Below are 24,413 nucleotides of genomic sequence, written 5' to 3'. Positions count from 1 at the left end.
GCTTTTCATCTGCGTTTCATAAAAAAAAATGGTTTAAATGATTGTGAGCACTATGGGACTTAAAATCGATGGTCATCAGTCCCCCAGAACTTAGAACTACTTAAACCTAACTAACCTAAGGACATCACACAACACCCAGTCATCACGAGGCAGAGAAAATCCCTAATCCCGCCGGGAATCGAACCCGGGAACCCGGGCGTGGGAAGCGAGAACGCTACCGCACGACCACGAGCTGCGGACTGCGTTTCATAACCAATAAATTATTGAGAAGGGAATGAGACAATGTTGTAGCAAATTAATCAAAAAATGGTTGGATGAATGTTAAAGTTTAGGGACAAAAAGTTAATACTTTAAGAGTTACCAATGACACTGTAATTCCGGTTGGGACGGCAAGGAATTTGGAAGACCAGTCGAGTAGAATGGAACTTATCTTGAAGAGTACACAGGGTGGTAGAGTTGCCCCTACCAACAGGTTTTGAACAACTCACAACACCTTCAAATACCACGTGCATCATTTTCATATTCCCTCGCTCGCTACGCACGAACTATTAGTCCTATAGCAAACATGAACATGACCTTTGCACTGGGATATGTTTTTGCTATAGGCCATAAGTTTTGAATTATTCGAGAAAAACGTACGAAAGTGACCTCCAAACATGTTCTTCTTGAATGACAACTATGGCCTCTATAGCCTCCAGCAGAAACGTATCCCTGTACAAAATTTAACTACATTAAATTTCCCAGAAAAGAGTTCTGTTCTTTTTCCTGTAGTTGTTTGTCCTTAGTGAGCGACAGAATAAGTAAATCTCATGTAAGGTTTTTGAAGGCGTTGTAGGTTGCATAAAACCTAACAGTAGGGGTAGCTTGATAACCCTGTATAAGACGCATATCAAAAGTAAAACATTCGCATTAGTGTAATCGAATTAAATAAGATCATGACGAGGTAATTTCATTAGGAAATGAAGCACTAAATTTTCGTAACGAGTTTTGCTATTTAGACAACAATATAACATCTTTCATAGACTATACTGCACTAAAAGCTACATTCAATTATAAAGTAGTTCACAAGCAGCTGAATGTCTGTAACACATCTGAAAGCACAAAATGGACTAATGGCAAAAAGATAAATAAACAGTAGGTAAAAATCTTTAAGTCTTTTGAACTACTAAATAAATATTTGCATGAGTCTGAAAAGGGAAGTAAAAATTTTGTATGTGCTATGACTTTTGATTGCCGCGCGGGTTAGCCGAGCGGTCTCAGGCGCTGCAGTCATGGACTGAGCCGGCCGCGGTGGTCTCGCGGTTCTAGGCGCGCAGTCCGGAACCGCGCGACTGCTACGGTCGCAGGTTCGAATCCTGCCTCGGGTATGGATGTGTGTGATGTCCTTAGGTTAGTTAGGTTTAAGTAGTTCTAAGTTCTAGGGGACTGATGACCACAGCTGTTAAGTCCCATAGTGCTCAGAGCCATTTGAACCATCATGGACTGAGCGGCTGGTCCCGGCGGAGGTTCAAGTCCTCCCTCGGGCATGGGTGTGTGTGTGTTTGCCCTTAGGATAGTTTAGGTTAAGTAGTGTAGTGTGTAAGCTTAGGGACTGATGACCTTACCAGTTAAGTACCATAAGATTTCACACACATTTTTGACTTTTGATTGATGGCAGTGTGACATGGATCTTTTCGACAATTTATGACTGCCCAGAGAGTAATGCGGCGTAATGCTCGTTTCTGGGTGACAAAAGAAGGTAAACAAATTGATCAGGATACTGTTGAATATATACAAGTTCTTGAGCAACTGAATTCGAAGTAACTGATGTGCTAGTGGGAAAGAAATCTCGTCACCTCCTCCCAATATATTACTGACTTCCTGTCCTACTCCACTTGGCATGAAGTGACATCGGTACACGCTCAAACTATGAATACACTGTGTAGATTGCAAGAGTTGCGTTACGTCCTTGGCCGCTTATCGCAATTCAGTACCGAGCGGGGTGGCGCAGTGCTTAGCACACTGGACTCGCATTCAGGAAGATGACGGTTCAAATCCCCGTCCGACAATCCATATTTAGGTTTTCCACGATTTCCCTAAATCACTCCAGGCAAATGCAGGAATGGTTCCCTTGACAAGGGCACGGCTGATTTCTTTCCCCATCCTTCCGTATCGAGCTTCTGCTCCTCCTCGCAACACTGTCTCCAAGCGTTCTTATATGCGTAGTCTTTCCTGTCAGCTGTCTTTCCTTCATGGCAACTACAGTTCCAGAATTCCAGTCATTAAGTGGACTACCACTTCTTTGTGCTCCTGGAGACCTCCATGACCACATTTCCTGAGGTAACTGATTACCACCAATTTGTCCCATATGACCATACAGCTCTAGTTCTGTTCCTCCTAGCCTCTGTGTCAATATTGTATCTATTCCCATCATTTGCATGATGATTTCATTCATTACCTGGGTCTGTTACAGTGTTTTTGTTACACCTCGTCGGATACACCATTTCAGTTGTGTGGAGTCTTTGTGCTACTTTCTTTTTAACTGCCAACAGTGTCGGTCCATATGATACTGTGCTTTCCACTCTTGAACAGTCACTTCTTTGTTACTTTGTAGATGTTGTCATTCCACTGCACTAGATGTGAGTCCTTAATAATGACCTGCACTATCCTTACTTTATTCTGAACATGTTGATCATTCCTTTCATGAGCTGTCAATGTGTTGTGTACATAGTTCCGCGTAGTCAGCGCGTACACAACTTTTCCACTAGAGCGCGCCCCGCTAAGCACAACAGCGCAGGCGCAGCGCTCGTCCGTCTCCGCACTATGAGATGGCGCTGCCTAAGAGATGGACCAAATTCTGCTTCCGCCGATCCGTATATTAATATGTAATGCAGCCAATGAGATTGCTGCTAACGTAGAATCTTTTCTCCTCGCGGATCACACTCGCACAGTGATACCTGAACGCGCGAGGTATTATAACGAGTGTACAGACCTCCGGTTAGTCAGTCTGCATTAGTCTGCATTTGTCTGAACCAGTCTGTAACAGTCTGCAATAGTCTGTACCAGTCTATAATCAAGTTTCAGTCTGCACCTAATAAGATTACCATATTCCTGTACATAGCCATGAAGATAAATGAATAGACACTTTGTCAAGTATCAGAGATGTGTGAGAATAAGATTAACGTACCAAGACCAAAGGAACTTCAGATTGTCAATTGTAAACAGCATCCAGCATCAAGTTACGTAATGTCTATGCTTTTTATTATTTTAGTAAATGAGTGTGAAAATTAATCAAGTTCTGTTTAAAGTTGGTCACCGTCAATCTGCTACTCTAAGCGTGCAAGTGGCATTTCTATCGTCTGACCTAACGGCAGAAGATAAACATGCCACGATAAGACCACGAGACATATTGCTGACACTCGCCTACTTCGTTAGCGTGACATGTCAACTAATCTGATGGTGTGTGTACCGAAGGTCTTACAGTACGCACACTACACAACGTGATACCCAAATATTCTTAAAAATACATTTCCTGACCGTTAAGTTGTAAGGCAGCTATAATTTCGCACCTTACAAGAACTTCCCTACATACTTTGCCATGATTTACAATCGGAGTTAGGTATCATTTGATGGGCTGTGTATATGAATATTTAAGGAAGAGTGACTTTGCCATGTACAGCTTGTAAATAGTTGTTAACGCTTATTGCATGGAAGGTGATGGATCGTCTTTATTATTAAAACGGCGTAATGAATGATTGCTTATACTAGCAGAGGTTGGAACGCCAGTGTAAACTAAACGGCAGGCGTAACTCAGGCTCTGGGAGGATAAGCCCCCACAGGTGTGTTGGTCCTGCTTACACAGGAAGCTGCCCTAGACGGACGGTCGGGGCACCTGAGCGCGAAGTACAATAGAGCGGCGGCCTGCTGGTATTGTAGCGAGGCTGGGAGGGTAACCGGATAACACTTTGGAAACTCTGAAAATCTTGGACGCCACAGAGAGGAACGAGGAAGCGTTACCTCAGAAATCACGCACGCTGGGTTATTTCCGAGGATTTTTTACTCTCAGGAGCGTACCGTTGTATGCATTCCTAATTAACGGGAATGGGTATTTCCTCGCAAACTTCCCGCGAAGTTAGTCGGCGTGCTGAAGAATCTGTAGAGAGAGAGAATATTCCGTGGTTTCGAGAATATCATTCAGCTTCTGTAATTACGACGGTGGGGAGCCGAGCTTTGCTGGGAAGACAGCGAAGACGCCTTCCATTTTGAGCGCCCGTTTTTAACGGTCGTTCAGTATCAGCGTTTGTAGGTACAGACGGACTTTCTCTGAAGAGATTTTATAGTTAGTGAACGGTTAGGCACTGTACTGTTGCGAACTTATACGATTCTGGACGTCGCCTCTGGGTAGGGAGTCGTCGTTAAGTACGCAGCATTCAGTGAGGGAGAGCACTTCTTCTGTATTTACTCACGTTGAGACGTTTGAAACGTTATCTGAAATCCGTCCTTGTGGCTGGCAGTTCGCGTTTCTCGTCTGTAGAACACAGAGAGAAGAAGACAGTATTAAATAATACTAGTCAGAGAGCCGTTTTCTGGCGTCCTAGTGTTTCAATGAGGTTTTCTTTATATATTTTGCGGCTGGAGTTCTTCCGTCACGGCAGACGTGTGCGAGAACTATCATTCCATCACACCGGACACAATACATACGGTGATATTGCTAACTGCTTTGGCTTATTAGGGTTCAAAATGGTTCAAATGTCTCTGAGCACTATGTGACTTAACTTCTGAAGTCATCAGTCGCCTAAAACTTAGAACTAATTAAACCTAACTAACCTAAGGACATCACGCACATCCATGCCCGAGGCAGGATTCGAACCGGCGACCGTAGCGGTCGCCCAGTTCCGGACTGTAGCGCCTAGAACCGCACAGCCACTCCAGCCGGCCTTATTAGGGTTATACAGCTAAATAGCTGCGGTCACAGAACTATGTTTCCACTGAGGTAGCACACCACCGTAGATCACCTTTGCAAGTAGTGTCTTCTAGTATTTGGTACTCAGATGATGTCAGTCATCTCGCGTTATTTATATTAGACTGCGTATCCATAACAAGGGCAGATTTGGGCAATCGATCAGTAATATTAGTTAGGAAATTCATTTTTATCTCTTTATGTCCGTTGGACATTGATATATAAACATTTGTGATATATAAAGGGCTTTTAATCTACAATAAATGTATAAGCAGAAACAACATTTATCATTTTGTGGTTACTAGTTCCCTCAATCAATTATTTATGTTTTATGTTGTAACATATATGTTAAACAGTAAGAAAGCGGAAATAATGTCACCATTAAGAAAACATAAGATCTGCTTCAGAGGATTGTCAGACATGGCCAAATATTCATTTCTGCGTTTAGTATTTTCCATTACGAACATTCATTTTTATACCCACCTGGAGTAGCATCTTGGAAGGTCACACCTATCCGCATCGATGTCCATGTTCTATATTTCTTCAGTACGAGGTGCATTCGAGTTCTAAGGCCTCCGATTTTTTTTCTCCGGACTGGAAAGAGATAGAAACATGCGCATTGTTTTAAAATGAGGCCGCGTTCATTGTCAATACGTCCCAGAGATGGCAGCACCGTATGGCAGATGGAATTTTACCGCCAGCGGCGAGAATGAGAACTATTTTAAATACTTAAAATGGCGACGTTTTCCTTACTTGAACAGCGTGCAGTCATTCGTTTTCTGAATTTGCGTGGTGTGAAACCAATTGAAATTCATCGACAGTGAAGGAGACATGTGGTGATGGAGTTATGGATGTGCTGAAAGTGCGTTCGTGGGTGCGACAGTTTAATGAAGGCAGAACATCGTGTGACAACAAACCGAAACAACCTCGGGCTCGCACAAGCCGGTCTGACGAAATGATCGAGAAAGTGGACAGAATTGTTTTGGGGGATCGCCGAATGACTGTTGAACAGATCGCCTCCAGAGTTGGCATTTCTGTGGGTTCTGTGCACACAATCCTGCATGACGACCTGAAAATGCGAAAAGTGTCATCCAGGTGGGTGCCACGAATGCTGACAGACGACCACATGGCTGCCCGTATGAATGGGACTTTCTTTTCGTCGGTTGTGACAATGGATGAGACGTGGATGCCATTTTTCAATCCTGAAACAAAGCGCCAGTCAGCTCAATGGAAGCACACAGATTCACCGCCACCAAAAAAATTTCGGGTAACCGAAAGTGCTGAAAAAATTATGGTGTCCATGTTCTGGGACAGTGAGGGCGCAATCCTTACCCATTGCGTTCCAAAGGGCACTACAGTAACCGGTGCATCCTACGAAAATGTTTTGAAGAACAAATTCCTTCCTGCACTGCAACAAAAATGTCCGGGAAGGCTGCGCGTGTGCTGTTTCACCAAGACAACGCACCCGCACATCGAGCTAACGTTACGCAACAGTTTCTTCGTGATAACAACTTTGAAGTAATTCCTCATGCTCCCTACTCACCTGACCTGGCTCCTAGTGACTTTTGGCTTTTTCCAACAATGAAAGACACTCTCCGTGGCTGCACATTCACCAGCCGTGCTGCTATTGCCTCAGCGATTTTCCAGTGGTCAAAACAGACTCCTAAAGAAGCCTTCGCCGCTGCCATGGAATCATGGCGTCAGCGTTGTGAAAAATGTGTACGTCTGCAGGGCGATTACGTCGAGAAGTAACGCCAGTTTCATCGATTTCGGGTGAGTAGTTAAGTAGAAAAAAAATCGGAGGCCTTAGAACTTGAATGCACCTCGTACTTATCTCCATACCGCACTCGTTTTATGCTTCCACTACTTTTCTTAATATGTCTTGTTCATCACTTTAACGTCCGCAAACAATAGAGTATACACGGTCTCATTTCCTACTCGCAGAGTCACCGTGCTACGTATCGCCAATTTTTTAAGAACCTCATACATCTTAAACATTGTAGGAGAGATGTAACAGGCTCGTGTTAGACCTTTTTACTTGTAAACTCTTCTGTCCATCTGTTATCTTTTTTGACTCTGCTTTTAGTATCCCAAAGAAATTATTTTACTGCTTTAATATGTTTCAGAAAATTTTTTGCCTAGCCTTCCTCCGTTTAATTTTGTATCGATTTGCTTTCCAGATGCAAAACTCAGGATGGGGGAATGACGTCGCCTTTCTGCAGGATACTCCCATTTCAATTCCGTTATCGTCACCGTTACATTTATTTATCGGTCATATCAGCTTACCACGATGCCTCCAACGAATTTTCTGATTTCTTCGACGTCTTCCTTCCTATCCACTTGATATAGAATTCAAACGCTGAAGCTGCTTTGTAACAGGGAATGCTAGCGTCTAGTATGTGTTGCATGTTTCCAGAATCCTCCCAACAAATCCATCTTCCATTCGCATTTCCTATCGTTAATTTCAACGTTTTCGTCCATTTCATATTGCTTTGCAGTATGATTACAGGTTGAAAAGCTTTAAAGTTTTTCATACTGTATGAACTTTCGTCAGGTGCAGAACCAGACCATTCTTTCTAAACCTGTGTTTCTATTTCGTACAGGAAAAGAAAGAAGATAACGGTTTGAGGTCTCATATCATAGTGGTGAATGTTTTCGAATAAATGTTTTACGAAGTTTGTTCTGCAGCACTGAAGCAGAAATCAGCAATGAAATTACGTGGTTGCAACGAGTACCACATGATTACCTCAATAAAATCTCGTGATCATCTGCTTCATGGTAGAGTAAAATGGTATACAAAAACGACTAAATTATTGCATTATCATACAGCATTTTTATCTGTGTTTGCGGTATTTCGTTCAGTTTGTTAATATATCACGTACTTTCTGTAATTTGATGAGCCAAATACGTCGCCAGATAAAGATAATTAGTGGCGACGTGTCGCCTGCAGCATGGAGTCCACATTTTGCTAATCCGTGCCATCAGGTAATGAGCACTGAAGCTGGGACATACCAACACAATGAAAATCACGTTCATGAGCGGAGAATACCAACAATACGTTGTTTAATCATTTAGAGCATTTCAGTTCAGACCCATTCCATTGTAAAATTGTAATGGGATACACCGTGCGAATCTCACTCACCGTTAATGTCAGACACTGTAATCTGTTTTAATCTGTTTAACGTTTCCACCTATGTCACCATTCCCGCACCATCGATATAGACTATCACTGTCCGCTGAGCTGCGCAAGGGAAGAATATGGCTTCATTTCGTTCTTGTTGACATGTGGTTTTTGGGTTTAGACTTGTCTTCGTGTCAAAGGCTTTGTTTTATGTGGCGGGCGACACAGTTTTGCGATGTTTGGTAACAGAAATCGTTAGAACAAATGAACTCTTTAACACTAGAAGTACCATGTGGGTAATTTTTGACCCAAGCGCATTTTAACGCAATTTTATATCAGTAACACCGGTTTTCAGACACTAAATAGTTTCTGGGCGTGCCTCGACGCTATTCACGAGATGTTAGAGTATATTATGATACTTTTGGCCAAAAAGAAAGTGAAATACGAAGTATACGGAGGTCGGATGATTATATCAGCGCGGCTTTCCGTTTTCTATGGACTGGCGACATGCAGACCTACGGGGTCATACTGCGAAGCTACAGAATAACGTATTGTACAGTTGGGGAATGCCCCCTCCCCTTCTACGCTGCCGTCTCGGGCACTGCTAACAGTTCTCTTACACGACAGTAGATTTCAGGAGCGTCGCCCTTGTGAGACGTCACGACTGAGAACTTCTTCATCTCCTAAAAGTGGCATATGAGCTGGAATAAAAAGGAGCAAGTTTAGTTGGCGCTCTTGACAGATCACTCAAGGAGGTCCTGCCTGCAGCGCAAAGTGGAGTATGCAACACCCTTACAAGTCAGGCGACAATCTACTCACAGCATACCAAGGGAAAAAGAAAAAATCCGTTTCTTGTGCAACGTACATGCACCCCCCCCCACTTCGTTTTTCCTCTCCTTCCCCCTTTCCCCCCCCCCCATCTGAGCAGGTCCCCCCCCCCCCCCCACCATATGCCCTTGGATGTGGTGTGACATCTTCGAGCCAACCTTTTAGTGCAGTGTTTTAAGTGAGTGTTCGGCGTTGTGCGACTTTTCCAAAGTGTTCCGAACAGACACCATACTATTGCTGGGTGTGATTTTTGTATCTCTTGCGAAATGAAACCAGACTGTCGCCGTGTTTTTTTAATTGTCTGTCTATTATTTTACCTGTCTGCTTCATGTGTATTTTTATTAGCATTGCCCCTTTGTTTCATGTTTTGCCTTCCACAATTTTCCGCCATTTTATATTTAAGTCACCATTTTTATCGCCTACTTTTATTAATAATTATCTTCTTCTTCGTTTTACAAATTCTGTAGGGTGAAGAGCTGCTGCCAGCCCGCCCTCTTTGGGGGGAATCGAAACTCAATAAAGGAAAAAAAATAACACGCATGCTGGTGTCAGATGAAGGAGAGTTCTGAGAAGAAACTTCCAGAAACCGTCAAGTTTTATAGTGAAACTAGGGATGGAGTCGATATAGTTGACCAAATGGCTAGACACTACAGTTACTAAAATGTAGACTTTCACGGCCGGAAATGTCATATCCATTATAATTATCCGGGCTATTGCGCCGTGGTCGGTTGGTGAATTCTTTGTCAAATCCCAAAGTTTCGTCCCCGTCTGCGGGAGACATCTTCAAGGGGGTCTGTAGCTCGATGGAAGGTCCAACACACCCACTGGGTCGCTACTGACTGCCGCTAAATTCCGTGTCCGCGCGCTCCCGCGCCGAAGCGTGACGTCTCGTGTTTTGAAAACGTCAGTGCAATTGGCCGCTGTCCGTCGCCGTCGATCGCCGTTGCCATCACCCAGTAGTGGACGGGTGGTACACATCTTCTTCAACACCGGCATCCATATACCGTTTAATTTCACGCCCTCCTCCTTTCGATTGAAATTATTAGGGTGTTTGGCGATTTCGATTGCCTCCCTGTAGAGCCTTTCGCAATATGCGCTTGTGGCCGCTAGTACTTGCGTCTCCTCGAAACGAAGCTGATCGTTCCGTTTCTCCTCTTCTACAATTGCCCCTGTGCTCTTCCAAACGTTTAGAAACAGTTCTTTTAGTGGTACCCACATAAACATCACCACAGCTGCATGGGATCCTATACACTCCAGCTTTTTCCAATGGTTTGCGAGCGTCCTTGGCAGGCTTAAGGTATTCCTGTTCCTTCCTGGCGAGTTTGTAAATTACGGTAATATTTCGCTTCGTCAAGATCCTCCCTATTCTTTCTATTACATTTTTAACAAACGGCAGGAAAACCTTAGATTTTGCAGTAGCCTGTACGTCACTATGGTTTCTGCGTGGCTATCTGAACACACGTTTTATTTCGGCGGGCGAATATCCAATCTTCATTAGTGCATTGTGGAGATGTTCCATCTCAGCGTCGAGCAACTCAGGTTCACAAATATTTCTAGCTCTGTCCGCTAACGTCTTGATAACACCCCGTTTCTGTTGTGGGCGGTGGTTCGAATCCCGGTGCCATAACGGTCCGTGTGCGTGGGTTTGCGGTATACTGAGTGGGCCAAACTACCATTTTCGTTCCTAAAAACAAGCACATCGAGGCAATGTAATTTGCCGTCTACTTCCTCCTCCATTGTGAACTGAATTCTCGAGTTTATACTATACAGATGCTCGTGGAACCGGCTTAGTTCCCCGCTGCCATGTCCTCCACGTATCGAAACCATACATTTTATGGAGAAATTCGAGGAACAGGCCCTAGGTAATGCCAGCAAAAAACGAAATCTTTTTCTAGAGAAAAGCATTATAACATCGTTTTACTTACTTGTTTTAACGACGATTCATGAAAGATTGTAGAATTTCTTCTGCAAAATTTAAAATAAAGAAATGCTTACTTCTGAAAATTTATGTTTGACAGTGTACTATTCATTCTAGAGACGTATTGTCAACATTAAAACACTCCAAACACCACCCAAATACGAATAAAAAGGTGGTTTTCTATTGTGGGTAAAAAATGACTCATATCGTACTACTAGGCGTACGGCGACGTACTTCTAGTCTTAAAGAGCAATTCACACTGAGTCAAACAGAACTTCAGAACACTCCACGACGTACACTCATTAGCCACTGAAACAACCGTTGTTACCGAGTTGGATAAGAAACGTTACTATTTCATTCTTGCTTATGTTTATTATTTTTTCATCAATTTTCAGGGTGGTGTGATGTTGCACACAACTGCTTCCACTCTTGTGTCGACTTCTACATCCACAGTAGCTCTTAGAACGAACGTCCTCAAATATTTGTTGGATGTATTTTTATCACTGTGTCCGCTGATGTCTTAACACTTATATCCCTTCTAGTCCGTGCAGGACCTCATCATTCAATTATCTGCATCCTGAGACGCCTGGTTAAATCTGCAGGACAGAACAGGTAGTTGCAATTGTGGAAAGGGGCCAAAAATGAGCGGTTGTTAGTTACATTCGAACACATATAACTTTATTTAGTTGCCCAAACATCACAGCGCAAATTTCCAACGTTAACTATCGATTGAATATGTCACACAATCTTATGGCTTAAAGGCAAAATCTCTGTAACTGTTAAATTACTGAAGGCCCATTATTTAAAACCCAACTAAAAGCATACAAATTCAAACCATCGGCTATGAGCCATTACAGTACACAATCAAACACCAATAAGAAAAGGCAGTACAGCCAGCGGCTTTCAGAAGTTTCTGGGGGTCGGTCTGCACTTGAAATATTAACGTTCGCTTAGGGGAGACAGGTAGTCGGCCCAACTATATCCTATCCGCCAGCAACACAACCAAGAGACAATCAATGGACCCACCGACAAGACGACTTGCTTTCCACCTGACCAGTACACAAGGAACTCCATTACCAAAACATAAAAAGCGTAGCCGCCCGCAACCAAGTATGCATAAGCTGTCAAAACTACACACAAGTGTTGGACAGTGACAACACGGTGAGGAAGAACATTGCTTGAATTTTACGTCAGCAGCTAAGGCAGGTAACCGGAACGCTAACGGCTACAAGGCAGAAAATACCACTGGTGCACTTGGACTTCAAATTACCAAAATACAGTTAAACTCCAGCGGATGGTGGCCAAACTTTCGCCAACTCGGACACTCGTTGTTGCTCACGGTAATACCCCCAACAGCCAACCATGAAAACCAACGGCACAATGTGAACAGACTGGCTTCGGTAATTAAATCACCACTCAACTTTGATGTCCTGGTTCGGCGAGCCATGAAAGTAGTAGCAATCGGAACAGCTCCCACACAGACCGACACTGTAGAGACCGCCAACGAAACCGGTCCACTGCGCAGCGCGGAGATTTCCTGGCTGACCCACACCAACCGACCGACTAGCCGAAAACTATAAGCTCAAGACCAAAGATAGTACAAGGTGCGAATATCGATACACACCGCTGCTGCCACACATAGAAAGAGGAAGAACCACGGCATAACCGCAATAACCGCGGGAACCAAACGCAGAGTAACAGTCAAGGTTTAAACCAATGCATAAACCGGGGCCAGCACGGCTCACATCCTTTTGTAACACCACTTCACAAACATCACGTCTTAGATTCACTTTATTTCCAGTTTTTCCACCGCTGTGATTCGTTGCTATACTATCTCAAATTACAGGCTCAAATAAGCTCACTTTTGAATTAGTTGACCTCCTATTACGGGTAATGCTCTCACTGTCTCTGCTCTGGACTAGTAAAGCTCCATATTTTATCACGTACCGTGCACCGAAGCTGGCAAACCGATGCAAAAATAGAAGTATCAGAACCTAAGCACCTCGCTCACAGAAATTTTTTTACGCTACTCAGAACGGAAATGTAGCATTCAATAACAGCTATACGCACACTCGAGTAAATACAACAAAACTAAGTTCCAAGGTGTGCTACTGATAAGTAGCGAAAACTTTACACATACAGCTGAAAGGATTGAGGAACAGAGGACAACTAAGCAACTAGTACGATGTCACAAGTGCGTTCCAGGGCCCGGTTTTGTCGTGGGCCCGAATTGTTGATAGTGACGTCACACTGAGTGCTATGCACACGTACAGATGCGACGGTGCTATCAGGTCAACGTGCGATTTCCAGCGTGATTTTTTGTGTAAATGTATATTGTCCAGTTAGAATAGATTAAATTACACTGCAGAGGAACTGACAAGGGTGAGTAAGACTACTTTAAACACAACTTACCTTCGAGACTATTATTTGCTTTATTTTCGAGAATACTTTCACAATACTTCAGTTTCTTTATGAACCATGGTAGTACTTTTTACAACTTTGCCTATTTAAGCTGGCCACCGTTTCCTTTTACGTATTTACAGTTTAATTGATTAATAATAGAACCTTATTTCGTGCGTCACGGTCAAATAAGTATTCTTTTGCAGGAGTAACATTATCGCTGTGTGGTTAACGTAGTAGCCGGTAGTGTTATAAGTCGCGCCGCGTGACAGGACATTCGTTAGCTTCTTACATAGTATTTTTTCTCTGTCGGTGGCACAGTTCTCCGCTCTTCATCCAGAAGACGAATTAAAAAAATTTACAACGATACATACAAACAAAATTTGGGGCTGTTTGTTATTTTAAATTATAAATAAAAAGACGGGCGGTTAAAAACAACGGAAAATATATATACTTAAAAAAACATCACAGAAAGGTAAAATTCTCTTCATAAAAACAAGGAAGCACTGCACTTTTACTTACAATCTGGAGGACTTGCACTAGTGTGAGAGATATTGCTGGAGATGAAAGTATATTCCATAAGTTTGAGGGCTGTGGGTGGGAAGATAGGAGTCTGTTGGGTAAGAAAGCTATGGAGATAAGAGGTAGGACCTGGGGTGGTTAATCGGTGAATAGATACAGCCGGTGGGAAAGACAGAAAGTGAGGAGCAGCGTGTCGTGTGGGTAGGGCAGTGGTTGCAAGGGGAAAGAGATGGGGATGGATTGATAGAGAAAGGAGAGAGGAGCCCTACGTGGACTGGGAGAGGTGAGGTACACAGTAAAATACAGACCATAGCATATGTACTAAGCGTGAAACAAACGTATTACTGGCAATGAATGTCCAGCGCCACGAACTTGAAGTAAATTCAAAATACCAAATAATAGCAGATATTACGGAAGTTTCGAACATAAACTGTAGTTAATATGCATTATTAATATGGATATAAAAACAGTAGTAGATCAAAACAAAAGAACGAGATAGTTCAGGACGTACCGAGAAACATGGAGCCCAATAGAAGTTATCGAAATGAGTACAGGGTTGCACCACGAAATAGCAGTCCTCTTTCATGGAATACCACGAGTATGTAAACGATCAGATTCAGATGATGTGGCCGTTACAAATAAAACAGGAATCAAAGGCGGACCAAATGAGAAATATTACGTAGAAGATAGTGGTGATGTGAATGAATTGGTTGATCTGTTCAGTTCGCCACAAATAGAGAAAGTACCAATTGAAACACATGAGGTTGAACGAGAGCATGAAGATATGGTGGAGCAGGACAATGAAAAACGTTTGGGCGTGAATGATCTGTTAAAAATTTTATCTACACAAAACTAAAGCACATGGTAATAGCCTCAGGGTACAAAATAGTAGCTTTGAGAATCAAATAAATTAGTAGCCTTGATAATCAGCCGAAAACACAACCTGATGTCATGAAAACAAGAGTGTTAAATCCAGTAAACTGATCGAAAATGGAGACGAAAAAGTAGCCGTTTTGAGTAGTGCAGTCAAGGACATGAAATGAATACCATAAATAGCAATGTGACAGCTGTGAAGGGGCAGATCGATGATAACAACAAAAGGTTTGATCTACAAAGCACAACTGGTAACGAAAGTGGACGCAAAAGTTTTGAGTCTGAAAATCGAAATTGTTGACGAATGTCGAAATGAAAGCTCACATTTCAGAAATATACTAAGAAAGAAATAAGTAGACAGTCAAATATTTGCGAAAAGGGTGTGACCAAAATGCTTCATAGATTTCAGGCAAGATCTGCTAACTTGAAAGGAAAGTAAAAGACAATCCCAGTTGTGTCAATGATAGGATACTTCATGACAAACTATTAGAGAGTCAAGAACGCTTTGATCCTGCCAAAAGATATACTGCCTGGTACTGAAAAACTGCGAAAGGATCAGTCAATTTTTAACAGACCAGGAAAAGATTAACGTATTTATCAGAGCACTAGCAGGTGATGTTAAACGTTGGGGGATAAATTTGAGCAAGCCATGGTGGCCGAGCGGTTCTAGGCGCTACAGTCTGGAACCGCGCGATCGCTACCGTCGCAGGTTCAAATCCTGCCACGGGCTGAATGTGTGTGATGTCCTTAGGTTAGTTAGGTTTAAGTAGTTCTAAGTTCTAGGGGACTGATGACCACAGAAGTTAAGTCCCATAGTGCTCAGAGCCATTTGAACCATTTTTTTGATAAATTTGAACACTGATCAGATGATGTTCGATGAATTAAAGCAAAAATTACCAACGAATACTGGTCAGAACAAAAACAAGACTGTTTATAACGACCAGATTGCATGACAATAGGGGCAAAAGCTCCATGAAAAATTTCTGCGAATCCTGGTACACAGAATTGATACACTTAAGAAGTAAACGATCTGAATCCCAGATTTTTTGGAAGCTATGGAAAAAGCTGCCAGAGGATTCAAAGAGTTACCTAGGAAGCTATCATAAAAGCTTTTCTGCATTTGAAGAAAGAATACAGGATGAAGATCATTGGTGAAGTTATCGTGATTATCACCAGAATAATAACAGTAGGGATAAATACAATAATAGTGAGCAAAATGACAGTGATAAGCATTGCATCAGTATCATTAAACGAGGCAGAGACAGAGGTCGAGGTACTTCAGACACTCGAGGAAGAGGATTTACACCGCGACATAACCACAACTCAGAACACTGAAGACCGATTGTGTTACGGGCCAAACTAACGAGGACACGTTTTCATGGCCCAAACGTAAGAAACAATACCGGTAGTGTTATGCAGGATAGATCAGCACGTACGCTAATGGACTGCAAAAGGAGCTAGCCGTCGCTGGGGAAACCTGCACTACACTGTGGTAATAGCCGAAGTGGGCAGGGCGATGTCACTGTACGAGGGAAACGCCCATGTTGTGAGCTACGTGACGGGAGTCTGGGTAACAGAGCAGCAAATGCGCCTCAGAGTCATATAAATAAGTGTGAATTTTGAGACAGATTAATTCAGAGCCCAGCAGCCCCACCATGAACGCAGTTCCACGCTAGACAACGAGACGACTGGGCACCACCATCTGCAACTCTGGGTTCGAGATCGGATCTGGCCAGTCGCCTCCTGCACTATGGCTCCTTGTGGAACTTTGTGCCACAGCGCCATCGACCTGCCGTCCACGACTGCCAACGCCAGGTGGCAGGTGTTACAGTGTGGGGAGGCAGAGGTGTATTGACCTCCAAATCTTTGAAGCTTGTACTCTCACCCAACAACGTTATTGTGAAACTGTACTTCTTTCCCACGTGTGTATTTTCGACGAGAAGGGCATTCTGCCCCGACTTTAATTTTATGGATGATAATGCGAGACTGCATCGAACTGAACATTTCAGAGACAGGATTATTCTCGTTACAATCGACGGCAAACCAACAGCAACAACAATAGTTCAGATATACATATCGACATCACACGTAGAAGATGAAAATGTAGAGAAGGTGTATGAGGAAATCGAGAACTGTATGTAGGAGACACTCGAGGAAGAGGATTGACACCGCGACACAACCACGACAGCAACAACTCAGAACACTGAAGACCGATTGTGTTATGGGCCAAACTAACGAGGACACGTTTTCATGGCCCAAACGTAAGAAACAATACCGGTAGTGTTAGGCAGGATAGACCAGTACGTACGCTAATGAAATGGGAGATACGATACTGCGTGAAGAGTTTGACAGAGCACTGAAAGACCTGAGTCGAAACAAGGTCCCCGGAGTAGACAACATTCCATTGGAACTACTGACGGCCTTGGGAGAGCCAGTCCTGACAAAACTCTACCATCTATTGAGCAAGATGTATGAAACAGGCGAAATACCCTCAGACTTCAAGGAGAATATAATAATTCCAATCCCAAAGAAAGCAGGTGTTGACAGATGTGAGAATTACCGAACAATCAGTTTAATAAGCCACAGCTGCAAAATACTGACACGAATTCTTTACAGACGAATGGAAAAACTAGTAGAAGCCGACCTCGGGGAAGATCAGTTTGGATTCCGTAAAAATACTGGAACACGTGAGGCAATACTGACCTTAAGACTTATCTTAGAAGAAATACTAAGGAAAGACAAACCTACGTTTCTAGCATTTGTGGACTTAGACAAGGCTTTTGACAATGTTGACTGGAATACTCTCTTTCAAATTCTAAAGGTGGCAGGGGTAAAATACAGGGAGCGAAAGGCTATTTACAATTTGTACACAAACCAGATGGCAGTCATAAGAGTCGAGGGACATGAAAGGGAAGCAGTGGTTGGGAAGGGAGTAAGACAGGGTTGTAGCCTCTCCCCGATGTTATTCAATCTGTATATTGAGCAAGCAGTAAAGGAAACAAAAGAAAAATTCGGAGTAGGTATTAAAATCCATGGAGAAGAAATAAAAACTTTGAGGTTCGCCGATGACATTGTAATTCTGTCAGAGACAGCAAAGGACTTGGAAGAGCAGTTGAACGGAATGGATGGTGTCTTGAAGGGAGGATATAAGATGAACATCAACAAAAGCAAAACGAGGATAATGAAATGTAGTCGAATTAAGTCGGGTGATGTTGAGGGTATTAGATTAGGAAATGAGACACTTAAAGTAGTAAAGGAGTTTTGCTATTTGGGGAGCAAAATAACTGATGATGGTCGAAGTAGAGAGGATATAAAATGTATACTGGCAATGGTAAGGAAAGCGTTTCTGAAGAAGAGAAATTTGTTAACATCGAGTATAGATTTAAGTGTCAGGAAGTCATTTCTGAAAGTATTTGTATGGAGTGTAGCCATGTATGGAAGTGAAACATGGACAGTAAATAGTTTGGACAAGAAGAGAATAGAAGCTTTCGAAATGTGGTGCTACAGAAGAATGCTGAAGATTAGATGGGTAGATCACATAACTAATGAGGAGGTACTGAATAGGATTGGGGAGAAGAGGAGTTTGTGGCACAACTTGACCAGAAGAAGGGATCGGTTGGTAAGACATGTTCTGAGGCATCAAGGGATCACCAATTTAGTATTGGAGGGCAGCGTGGAGGGTAAAAATCGTAGGGGGAGACCAAGAGATGAATACACTAAGCAGATTCAGAAGGATGTAGGTTGCAGTAGGTACTGGGAGATGAAGAAGCTTGCACAGGATAGAGTAGCATGGAGAGCTGCATAAAACCAGTCTCAGGACTGAAGACCACAACAACAACAACAACATGTAGGAGAGGATCAAAATCTAATAAACATTGCACTTGGAACGCTATAAAAGGGAAAGGGACGGAAGATAGAGTCAGAGATATGAATATAGGCCTGGCATTAAGAATGAAAGAGAAGAAAGACATTGAGTTCCCACAATAAATTTCACCTAGTGATAGGCAATACACTGTTCAAGTATAAAAAGAAGAGGACGAGGTATACACGAGAATGGCTTGGAGACGTGATAATGTACCAGCTGTATTGTATAATGGTTAGACAGAGAGTCCAAAATCGGATATCTTATTCTAAGATGTACCAAAGAGGAGACAGAGATTCAGATAACAACTTATAAAGTAAGGAGTAAGCTGAAATTTAAGAGAAACTTTAGAAAAAAAGTGTGGCACTATACTATTGAGGAAGCTTTCAGAAATTGTATACACAGCGATAATGCATTCGCTTAAAGAGGGATGGACACTTCTAAACAGAAGAAAATAATTAGCATATAAGAGATTAGTAATACACCTAACATAAAATTGGGGACCATTTAGTAAATGAAGTGAAGGGATAATCCTACCTTGGGAGCAGAATAGCACAATAATGCATGACAGACGAAAGTAGGAGGCTATAATAAGAAAATTAACATAGACAAAATGGAAATTCCGCTCTTAAAGAGGTAGACTGGTTTCAATACTAGCAAGGCACTACTGAGAACGTACCTCTGGAGACAGTATTCTATGTAAGGAAACCGTGAACATTCAGATGTTGTGTTACTGAAGGACGTTGAAAATGAAGTGAACGGGTAATAAATGAAGAGTTTCTCTGTGGTAGAGTCAAGGAAAGAAAGATATGGAAAAGACTGACTAGAAAAAGTTGTACGCTGATAAGGCATGTTAAGACCTCAAGTAATAACATCTATGGTGCTATCGGGAGCCATAGAGGACGAAAAATGTAGGAGAACGCAGCGACTGGAATGCGTCCTACAGATAAATGAAGGCGTTTTGTATAAGTGATGTCATGGTGGGCGGTTTAAACTGTAAGTAGGCTGTTTTATGTTTTCTTATTGACAACGTTACATAGCGCTCTGTATGAAAATCACTGGCTGAGCTTTGTGCAGTCTGTGGCTAGTTTGCATTGTTGTCTGCCATAGTAGTGTTGGGCAGCGGCAGCTGGATGTTAACAGCGCGTAGCGTTGCGCAGTTGGAGGTGAGCCGCCAGCAGTGGTGGATGTGGGGAGAGAAATGGCGGAGTTTTGATATTTGTAAGAATGGATGTTATGAACTCCTATATATATATATATATATATATATATATATATATATATATATATATATATTATGACTTTGATGACTATTAAGGTAAATACATTGTTTGTTCTCTATCAAAATCTTTCATTTGCTAACTATGCCTATCAGTAGTTAGTGCCTTCCTTAGTTTGAATCTTTTATTTAGCTGGCAGTAGTGGCGCTCGCTGTATTGCAGTAGTTCGTGTAACGAAGATTTTTGTGAGGTAAGTGATTTGTGAAACGTATAGGTTAATATTAGACAGGGCCATTCTTTTGTAGGGATTATTGAAAGTCAGATTGCGTTGCGCTAAAAAAAATATTGTGTGTCAGGTTAAGCACAGTCTTATGTATAATTCTTCAAAAAGGGGACGTTTCATATGTCGACCCTTAGCCGAGGATACCTCACTGGAATCTTCTGATTTTTTCCTTTTAGTTTGTGTAATTAGCGTAGATTTTGTTTATTGCTAGCGTGTAATTGTAGAGAGAATCTCCTTTGTAGTTGCAGTCTTTCATTGTTGTACAGTAAAACAGTTGTGACATGCATGTGATTTGCACCAAATATTTAAGTAGACATTATTTCCATTTCTATGTTAATGTGTTATCTTATTTTGCTCTTCAAATTGTGCTTTTCTGTGTTATCGTGTGAAATATTGTGACAATAATGGCGTGTGAAAAACGTAACACTAGGCTCCAAAGTAAACTGAGAAATAATAGTGACGACGAGCGTAGCTTATCAGCGCCGCCGAGTAATGAATTTACTAATGTTCAAAGTAGTAATTTGGTAACTGTGCATAGGGAAATGGAGCGAGCGTCAAATAATGGTGTAGACAGTGAAACAGGTAGTGAACAGGGAAGCATTATCGATCGATCGGGCGGCAACAGCTCGCCTCAGGAATCGGGAATGACAGAACACAATATTGCAAATACTGTAGACTCAGGTTTTGGGTTCTCACCGTTTTCTCAAATGAGTCAAGACACATTTTCCGCTTGTCAAAATGTGAATGTTGCCGGTGCAAATTCACTGCCGAAAAGCACTGAGGAACATGTTTCAGACACCAATGCATTGTTATTACAATTAATACAACAAATGGGACAAACACAGCAAAAGCGTCAAAAGTTAGACACGATGGAACAAAATCAGAGACAAAAACAGCAACAGCTTCAAAAGTTAGACTCATTGGAACAAACTCTTGAACAAACACGTGAAGATTTAACTACTGAGTTACATAACATTGAATCGAAATGTCAAAAAGTCTGTTATGACGTAAAAACACAAATTTGTGAGCATTTTCAACCTATTTTTTCGCGGCATGAAAATTCATTACAGAATCACGAAGCAGCCATAAAAGAACTGCAAACTATTGTTCATGAAAATCATGAGACCTTGCAAGCTAAATTTGACTCAGTTGCATCTACCGATTCGGTTACACAACTTGCAAAAACTCAGGAAAACTTAAAAGACACAGTAGATACTCTGAAATTTGGTTCAGAAAAACACACTGAGGAAATAAGTACACTATCGGAGAAAGTAGCCGAACTTTCGGATCAGTTCACTAATTTATCTACGAAGGTAGATGATAATCTGAATGACACAAAACCGGTAGTCTTTAATGACACAGAAGAGTGCGAACAAATTAGGAAATTCAATCAAAATCAAATCAATGTACAGTACAAAAGAGAAATCCGAGAAGTACAAGATCAGTTGGCACAAGTAATACAAAAATTACAAATTTCAGAGGACACTCGCGCTCCAACACGGGAAGAGGGACTTAGAAATACGGAAAAGCCGCAAAATAATACCACAGGGCATTTCGGAAGTTATGAAAGAAATTGGCAATGTGCACCGAATTTTGAGATGGAACCGCCGACACGACCTAACAATGACCGATATGCGACTCGCCGACACGATGATTTTGACTATAAGCTGTTCATTACTACACGTAAATTCAAAACATTTAAGAATTCTGGCAACGACATTCTACACGAGCATGGCTTCATCAATTCTCTCATTGTTTTCCTCCCAACTGGTCATTACAGCACAGATTAGAATATATGTGTGGATACTTAGAGAATGAACCAGCTGTAAGAATGCGATCGGTCATTCACGATTGTCACAGTGAAGGAGAATTTTATCATGCCTTCCTCTCAGCATATTGGTCTCAAGCTACACAAGACCGAGTAAAACATAGCATCATAATGATGAAACATTTCGAACAATCCGAATTTTCCAGTCTTGTGAAATATTTTGAAGACATGTTGCATAAGAATCAGTATCTTTCAAACCCATACAGCCCCTCAGAACTCATCCGCATTTGCTTAATCAAATTGCCTGAACATTTACGACATATTATTTTGGCAGGACGTTGCAAAGACGACATTGAAGCTTTTCAGGGACTCTTACAAGAATTAGAAATTGACACTGACAATCGCGGAACGCGAAAACAGGAGCACAACAATTACAGGTCACATCTGTCACAATTCTGCGATGACAGAAATAATACACGACAAGGCTACTCTCACAACACAAATTGTGACCAAAACAGACACCACCCGTATGACAACCACTGGCAGAGTAATAGTTACAGAGAGAGATCGCATTTCCGTAGTAATGAATATGACAATCATAGAAACAGACAATTTGGCAACCAGAACTATTATTATCACGGGAGACAGAATAACTTCAGATGCAGCAATCCACCGTGCAGTGATAATTCAGGGAGAAATTCTCCACCACTTAACTGACAAGAAAGAAACTACAGGAACTACCGATATGACGACAGACGATATAATCATAACAACAGACGTGAATTTCATCAGAACTGGGGGGGATTCTAACAGGGCTGGGCCCTCTCGGCAAGGCGAATTTGTAGAAGTTAGGTCTCCTAATCCCAGTAACGACGCGCGCCAACAAAGAAACAGACAATGACTCGCACCGCAGGCAGCCACCTGCGCCTGCTGGCTCAGAGAAAAATAACACAGACGCTAACCTTGAGAAAAGATTTAGCATTCCTTACCGACGTATAAAACATGACAATTGCTTTTCAGTTGAAAGTCTGCGTACTAGGAAGAGTAAAGGTTTACACCACATTTCACATGTAAAACCGTTTATTGAATGATAATCTGCTGTTTAACTTTGTCTTTGCCATAAAACTTTTCACTTCACATTTCTAGTATGCTTTGTCAGACTTAAGAAACTGTTAACATGCAATAATGTTTGAAGTTAAATATCCAGCCTAGAACCTAGGGAACATTTTAAACAGAAATTACGAATGCATTGTTATAGTGAACAGACTACACAGTGTTGTATTTGTACATTCTTGCTTGTTAGTTGCACGATTACGTAACGACTATCAGGCTTACATACTTGGGACACATACTGGTACTGCTAATGAGACTTTAATGCAACATTTTGGTTTACTTGAAAATACATTCTGGATTTAAAGTACTTTCTGTGAGATACCAGATGTCACAGTGGTTAGTTTATGTGACAGCTACACGATTTTATCACGACGCTACTAATGAGTGACAGTTTACAATGTTGCTTTTGCAGTGTTTCTGTTTTATATCTGCACAGTTTTATGTTTTATTCCTGAAAGTAAAACATGTTTTAGTAGTAACTTTTGTGGTATAGCTACAATAAGACAGCCTTTTTTTTTATTAGCACAACAATACTTTACAGTGTAGTACTTTCTTGATCACGGTACTGTATGTAATAACTACGATATCTATACGCAAAGCATTTCACTTTTGTTTATCATGAGGTAAGTACATTGGCTTCTGCAGAACGTATCTTTCGGAGGATGATAACTACGACACTTCCACAGAGATTATCCTACAACAAGACGCACATTTAGCGCTACAGTACACATATTTGAGTGATTAATTTTGTACTTAAATCATTTATTTTTAAAGATATTTGAAGTACAATGATACAAAGATTTTCCGTGATACATTTCATTCCATTGCTGTAATCTGTAAGGGCTGAGGGTATAATTACATTAATCCTCAGGGGGGTACACGCTTACTTTGTGTACCATGTGTTTGGCAAGCACAAGGAGCCCTAGCTAATATGGTATTTGCTTATACAACTTTACAAATCGGTACCATATTTCTCTAACACATAAATTACACAGCTATCTGATTATTTAACAGAGAAACAAACATTTTTTTATTACATCAGTGACAGATGTTTACGCAATTACACAGTTGGATAACTTCACACTTATGTAACTGTATTTTGTCTGTACTTTGTAAACTGTTCATATTTTTTCGGAAACATTGTGATACTATGAGAGCTTTGAATGATGTATTTGGTATGGGATCATGATTTTTGAAGTGCGTTTGAGGCAGATGACACTTTTGACATGAGCAGTGAATTTTTTTAGGTTTTGAAATTATTGGAGGAAGCTACGACGATTTTGAGAGTTGACTGAGGTGCTATGATGTTATTATTACGATGACTATGTGTATTATGCTGTTGCGGTATGTTTATGATCAGTAAGCTGATGCTATATGAGTTATTTGATTATGCTACATATCTGTAATGATGAAATATTGAAGAAGTGACGACGAATAAGGTAAGGAATAATGAGTAGTGGTTAGGGACTCTGGTTTGTGAAAAAGGTTGTTGGAAACCAAGAATCGTACTTTAAGAGTTATGAAATGTGTGTATATGCGTGAATGAATCACAATGCTGGCGAAAAT

This window comes from Schistocerca nitens, chromosome 5 (genome assembly GCF_023898315.1).
Source record: "Schistocerca nitens isolate TAMUIC-IGC-003100 chromosome 5, iqSchNite1.1, whole genome shotgun sequence".
Classification (NCBI taxonomy): Eukaryota; Metazoa; Arthropoda; class Insecta; order Orthoptera; family Acrididae; genus Schistocerca; species Schistocerca nitens.
This window is presented reverse-complemented; position numbering follows the sequence as displayed.